We start from the raw sequence: 7559 nt of genomic DNA, 5'->3' as shown, positions 1-7559 counted from the left end.
TCTAGCAAGGTGGAGCTGTGTGTCATAGGAAAGCCAAGAGGCTAGGGTGTGAGAGCAGCTAGGAGAGGTCATGTCATAAAGTGCTTCGTAACTTCAGAGTTCAGTTCCAGGGAGTTTAAAGCTCTAATTTTCAAAAATACAAACTGGAAATGCCAGCAAATAACTGACATTGGCCTAGATAAAGCAGTTCATATTTATGCTAATAAAATGACAAAACATACAAAATTGTACAATTTTGGAGTTGGTGTCAAATGGCTTTTATCTAAAAGGGAACTGACAGGGCCAGTCCGTGGCATGGTGTTTAAGGAAACAAGAGCCCACATACCCAACTTCATGGCTCAAGTCCTGGACCTGGCAGGTTGAAAATTGCACAGGGCGCATGTGTATGCATGCCCCAAATGCCGAGAGGAGAAGGGGTTGCAGCATGGCCGTCTTCCCTGTGGAGGTGATTTCTCACTCTCTCTCTCTCTCTTCCTCTGTCTCTCTCCAGCAAGTACACACACTGTAACAAAAAAAAAATATATATTGTAATAAAAAAATGAAGAAATCACCATGATCTCATGACCCATAGACAACACTCACTACATTTCTTTTCCTATTATGTTTGCTTTATGGTTTATTAGGTTATCTTCATGATTCTAATTTTTAAAAACTTTATTACAGGAAATTTCAATTTTAAGTCGGCTGGATCCCACATGGCCAACAGCTATAGAGTCCTGGACCCAGCAGCTTGAAAATCATGCCAGGCACGTGTGTGAGTGTGCCCAAAATCCTGAGAGAAGAGTGGAAATGGAGGAATTGTAGTGTGGTCATTCTCCTGGTGGGGAGCAGGGAAGCATGATTTCTCACTTCCTCTCTTTTTCTTACTCTTTGCCTCTCTCTGGCAAGTTTACGCATCCTGTAGCAAATTAAAAAATAAATAAATAAAAATAATGAGCTGCATTTGATTATCACACACTACTTGCATGTTTTGAAACACCATATTGTGTACAACACAGTTGTGTGCCATAAAGTGTACAACAATTGGGACCAGCAGTTGACGTAATAGCTATGTTGCTGGATTCCCATGTAGTTGACATCAGTTCGAGTCCCGGACCTGGTGGCTTAAACTCACGCCAGGCGCATGTGTGTATGTGCCCAAGGTCCCAAGAGGAGAACAGAGGAGAAGGGATTGCAGCGTGGCCATTCCCCCGGGGAGGTGATTTCTCGCTTTCTGTCTCTCTGTCTCTTTCTGTCTTTCTGGCGAGAGCACACGCCCTATAGCAAAAACCTCTCCCAAAAAAATGTGTACGACAAATAAATGTAAATAAGAAATTATAAAATAAAATTGAAAATTAAAAAATAATGAACTGTGGGGCCAGCCTTATAGCACAGCAGTGAAGCTGTGCAACTGGAACTACATTCCACATGGCTGACCCATGTTCAATCTTGGCCCTCGTGGCTTGAAAAATATACTGGGAGGACCAGCGGATGGCGTAATGGTTATGTCACTGGACTCCCATGGAGTCGACCATGGTTTGAGTGCCAGACCCAGTGGCTTAAAATTCATGCTTTCTTTCTCTTCGTCTTCCTTAGTATCATTTTGCATCCTACCTTCTGCCTTACTGCATCCCATCTGCTCTGTCTTGAGTTAAGGAGCCTGTAGTTGTTTGGTTGTGCTAAGTGACTAGGTGACTATGCCTGCAATTAGGGGACTAGAAGAGAGAGTATCAGTAAGCCCCGTGCTACAGATTTTGAGCTGTGTTCTCCAATTCGCTTCACTAATGACGAAGACAATGTTTTGATTTCCATCTGTTGAATCCTGCATGTATCTCAATTCCTTATCATTTCAGGAGGAGAAACAGTGTTGTTTATTCTCTGCTTCTCTCCAAAAACCAACAGTCTGGAGTACTGAACAGTTGGGGACCTACATAAACCCTAATGATCTAAAATATTTAACACTTGAACCAAGACAATTTGAATAGAAAGGGAGGAAGATGTGTGTATTGGGTCAGAAGAATTTAGGAAAAACAGAAGCGAGTGCTAGTCAAGGTTGCTGTTACAACTGGTTTTTCTTCTTGAGCAAGTCAGATAATATGACATTGACCCAAGTTTTGGACCTTTAAATGGTCTCTGGAAGCGTGTTAAAAACACAGATGTGGGCCAGACGGCTGTGCAGCGGTAACACAACTGGACTCACATGGGCAGCTCCCTGGTTTGCATCCCAGGGTCTTCCTGTACTTGGCTGAGTGTGTGTCTGTGCCTGTGAGCCAAACTGGCTGAGGCTGGGGTTGGAGTACAGTGTGAAGACCCTACTGGGGGTGACCGCCTCTCTCTATCAATAAATAAGCTTAAAAATAAAAACAAAAACCCACTGACACACAAATGGCCTGTGAGTCAAAGTGTGTGTTTCATCAGCCCCTCAGGTTAGAAAGCACTCTAAAGTTTGAAAACTCAGCCAAAGAGTATGTGTGATTCAACATCATTGGACTGAGAAGATTTCAAAACCATTTTTGGTCCTACTAGGAAATCAGGTGGGTAGTTTTCTGCAGAGAGCAAGTGAGGTAACTGGGAAGCAGATGAGAACTTGATAGGACTTGAGATAGATAGATGTGTGGGGGGTGATGGGTGCATACTGGAAAGAACCTTGGGTGAGGTGCACCAGGTGGGAGGGATGGGAGGACGGTTTAGGCTGAGTAAGCTGAGTATGCAATCACAGGTGGAGTTACGAAGGGAGCCCCAGGACATGGAATGCAAACAGTTTTGCTGGGAACCCAATGGATGGCAAATAGAGTAAGGGAAATGAGCCTTGCTTTGCAAAGTTCCTGTTTCAGCTAGGTTTCTTGCCAAATGTCTTGAGTCACCATCCTCTGAAAACCTGTTTTCACTGAGAACTGGCCCAGAAGGAGGAGACAAAAGTGTGTATGGAACACCTCTCCATTACCTTATAGAAACATTACAGAGTCCATGACAGGCTCTGCAGAATCAATGCAGTGGCACATGCATTTGAAGGCTCTTTCTGAGTGAAATAATGTTCAGAACTGCTTAGAGACTTGCCTAGTAGTGCAGTGGTTAAGAGCTGAAATAGGGAGCTGGATCCCACATGGCCAATTGTTCTAATGCCAGCCCTGGTGGCTAGAAAACCATGTTGGACATGGGTGCGTGAGTAACCCTCCAAAATCTTGATGGGGATGGAGGAAAAAGGATTGCAGCATGACCATGCTCCATTGGGGGGGAGGTGCTCTCTCTTTCTTTGGTGAGTACAATTGCCCTCTGGCAATTAAAAAACAAAAAAAGCTTTGTAAAGCATGAAGCACTAAACAAAGGCAACCCTTATAACTGTTTCTCCTGCATCCCATCTTCCCCAGGGCCTTCCATCTTGAAGTAGTGCTCCTTAGAAGATTGCCTATGACTCTGCACAACCCTACTCAGACTCCTCTTACAGGCTGGACTTGCATTGGTGAACAGGTTATAAGTGCTCAGTTACTTATGTTGAAAGCATGAATATAAACCAGTAGGTGTGTTTTCTTTCATTTTTTAAATCAGTCTGCTGCCTCAGCTTCCTCCCCTACCTACTACTGCCTGAGTAGTAGCTTATGAACCCTCTTCTCAGATACTTTGGTCTTGATCTTGAAAGTTTCCCTATGCTGCAAGAAACAATAAGGAAACCTACAAACAAATACTTTAGCCTGATGGCGATTGCTTATAAATGGAATCAGGGCCTCCATTAAAGGTGACTGATACACCATTATCCAGACTGACCTATTTGTCTCTGCAAAGCACAAAACAGGCAGTTTTTATCAAATAGTACTCAAAGGAAGATTCCTCTGATTTTTCCAACTTTACATTCTTGCTTGCTCTTCCCCTATATCGCCTTGCCAAGGCACCTGCAGTTTGAGACCCAGAAGGAGCAGAGACTGAAAACAAACATGGAGGAGAGTGAGGGCTCATAAACCAAAAAACCCCATGAATTAGCTAAGAATTTTACGTAGTGAAGTTATCTGGCCCTGTAATTGTTTACTCAATACCATGGAGTATTGAATGTTTTTTTACTGAGTTTTTTTTTACTGAGTTTTTTTTTTACTGAGTTTTGAATGTTTATCATTCTTGATCAGCAATAATAAACTACATCTCAGTCTTGTGGCAACCTGTCCTTCTAGAATATATCCTGTTCTACAGGATACACATGAATCAGAAGGTCAGATTTTATTTTCAGACATATATAGAATGAGATGTTCTCAAGAAGGAAAAGGAGAGGAAAAAAAACAATTAGGAGAGATATAAAATACATATTTAGGGCTGGCAGGTGATGTGGTTAAGTACTCTGGACTCGCACATGGTCAACTGTGGTTCAATTCCCGGACCTGGCAACTTGCTTTCTTACTTTTCCTCTCTCTCATTCTGTTCCTCTCTGGTCAAATTTAAATAAATAAATAAAGTTAAATAAAACAGTTGTTTTTAGAAAATATGTATTTAAAGTGTCAATATGCTAAGAATTTCACATCATTATTCAAGGTTATACTGTCAAATGTTTAAAATTTGTTTTCCTAAAGAAAATTCACCTTGGTTTTATGAAATTATAAAAATAATAGTGCTTGCTAAGTGCTAGGTACTGATCTGAATACTTCATATGTATTATTTAAATGTCACAAGAACTCTGTGAAGGTCATTATAAAACATGAAGAACAGAGAAGTTAAGCAAAATGTTAAATTTTCAAACTGAGGCTGGGGCTCTCGAGGCTTCACTCTTAATCTGTATGTTTCTTTTTTGTTCTGATAGACAACAGCCACAAGAAAGCAGTAAGGAACTGCTTTAGCTTATACACCAAACACCAGTTTGCCAGCCTTGTGAGCCGTTTTGTGAGTGGATCCTTTTTGTTTCAGTGAGATTTTTACTATAGGGTGCATGTGCTGGACAGAGAAAGACAGACTGAAAGCAAGAAATCACCAAGGGATGGCCATGCCACAATCCCTTCTCCGTTCTCCTCTCCGGACTTTGGGAACACATACACACGCACCCAGCATGAGTTTAAGCCGTCGGGGTCTGGGACTCAAACTGCAGTTGACCACATTGAAGTTCAGTGACATAACCAACAAGTCATCTGCTGGTCCTAAGAGTGGATCATCTGGCCCAGGTCAAGTTGCCCAGCTGATGTTGCTTAGAGCAGAGATGTGCCTTCCTTCTAAGCCCTGTCCAAATTCAATTTGTACCTTTCTTTCCTTTTTTTTTTTTTTTTTAAAAAGATTTTTGTTTTAGGGTGCGAGCACTCACAGGAGAGACAGAGAGTCAGAAAATGAGAAATTAGACAAAAAGTGAGAAATCACCCCCCAGGGGGGTGGCCAAGCAGCAATCTCTCCTTCCGTTATGCACACATGCGCAGAGTGCATTTCAAGACACCAGGTTCGGGACTCAAACTGTGGAGAGCCACATGGGAATGTCTTAACCACTATGCCACCTGCTGGTCCCCAGATTTGTACATTTCTGTTTCTCTCTCTCTCTCTCTTTTTTTTTTTTTTAAGAAAGAGATTTTTGCTGTAGGGTGCGTACACTCACCAAAGAGACAGAAAGCGAGAAATCACTTCCCGGGAAGATGGTCATGCTGCAATCCCTTCTCTTCCATTCTCCTCTTGGGATTTTGGGCATGCATGCACACATCCAGCATGTTTTAAGCCACTGGGTATGGGTCTTGTATTGTGGTCAACTAGTGGGAATCCAGTGACATAACCATTATGCCATCTGCTGGTCCCCAGATTTGCACATTTCTAATTAAACAGTCATTCTGCCTTTTATTTCTGCTAGGGTGGATTTTCTTGGGCACGCTCTACAATATTTTGAAAGAATTTTTTTTTTTTGGAGAGATTTTTGCTATAGGGCGCATGCGCTTGCCAGACAGACAGAGACAGAGAGACAGAAAGCAAAAAATCACCCCCCAGGGGGATGGTCACACCGCAATCCCTTCTCCTCCAGTCTCCTCTTGGGATCTTGGGCACGCACGCACACGCGCTCAGCGTGAGTTTTAAGCCACCGGGTCTGGGATGCAAACCGCGGTCGACTACATGGGAGTCCAGCGACGTAGCCACTATGCTAACTGCTGGTCCCCTTGAAAGAATTTTTGTCCAGAGTCATTTACCTTCAGTCTTTTTTTTTTTTTAAGAATTATTTATTTATTTATTTATTTTAATTTGACTAGAGAGGGACAGAAAGAGAAAAAGAGAAAGTGAGAAAGTCGCAAGGTCTGGAACTTGAACTGCAGTCAGCCATGTGGAAGTCCAGCACCCTTAACCACCACACCACCTCCCGGCCCCCCTGATCCTTCTATTCACAGAACCACCCATTTCAGAATTTTGGTTATTTGAAATTCCTGTTATCAATTTCTCATTATTACTTCTCAGTTTTTTCTTTTAACCTAAAAGGTACTGATGAGTGTGTATTATTATTAAATGAGATCATTTAGCACCGTGCCCATTACAAAATATTTCTCCTTGTTCTTACTAGGTTTCTTGCATTCATATTCCCATTTTCTTTAGCATACTTTTTTTCCCTTCCCCCTTCACACTCAATGCCATTTCACAGGCTATTTTCTATGCCTGGCATGCTCTCCTCCACATGTCAAACTCTTACCATTTAGGACTCTAAGAAGCCTTCCCTGAGTTCTCAGTTAATGCCTGTGCTCAAACAGCACCTTAGAGGAACCTCTGTTACAATCATTGGACTGTAATCAATTGTTTACTTGTCTCTTTCCCCCACTGGACTTCAGGTTCCTGGAAGATATGGTCAAACTTTTCTTTTTAGTATTCTCATCCTCTAACATGGCACCTGGCCCGTCTTCATTCTTAATCTACTGCCTGTTACCAAGCTATGAAACACTGGTTAAGTAGTTAAGGAACCATGCCTTGGCAGACCTGCAAGGGAGTGAAACAGTTCCACTTCTTCCTGCCATCGCCTTGGAAAAGGTTAACTCCTTAAGCCTCATTTGTAAATTGAATACAACACTTTTTCTTTCAGATGGCTAAGATGTGGAAGTAAAAATACCTGCAAGAAGTTCATCACATAGCAAGGGATCAAAACGAAATGTTTCGTCAACAATCCCATTTCAGGCCTCCACTTTAATCCTCTTTAGAGCCTGTACTCTATGGGCAATCCTTCCTTTCGGGATTACTCTGGGTTCTTTTAATCCTCTGCTTGGTCATTGTACAGCTAGCGACTCTGCATCTCTCTATGGACCCACAGGTTCAGAAGTCTTGCTTCTTCCCCATCCCCGTCTCGTTTGAAACTCATTTCCTTTAGCCTAACCTGGATCTAAGGGGTGTATCGAAGAAGCCCAATTAATCCCAAATTTGAACACCAGGACTCTTTCGCCAGGATCTGGGCAACTGGCGAGACGCCCAGAAGCACCCGGGTCGAGGAAGGGGCCAACCCAGCAGCTTAGCCGCAGTGCTTCCCTGCAGCGCCTGCCCGGCCCACGCAATGCAGGCACGCTCAATGGACGCGCAGACAGGGAATGAATGGGCTACGTCGGGGGCCGGGCCTCTGTTACGTCGCTCACTGGCGCGGGCGTGGCCGCGGATAAGAGGCCGGC

The sequence above is a fragment of the Tupaia chinensis genome, unplaced genomic scaffold, assembly GCF_000334495.1.
Source record: "Tupaia chinensis unplaced genomic scaffold, TupChi_1.0 Scaffold000423_1, whole genome shotgun sequence".
NCBI classification, from domain to species: Eukaryota; Metazoa; Chordata; class Mammalia; order Scandentia; family Tupaiidae; genus Tupaia; species Tupaia belangeri.
This window is presented reverse-complemented; position numbering follows the sequence as displayed.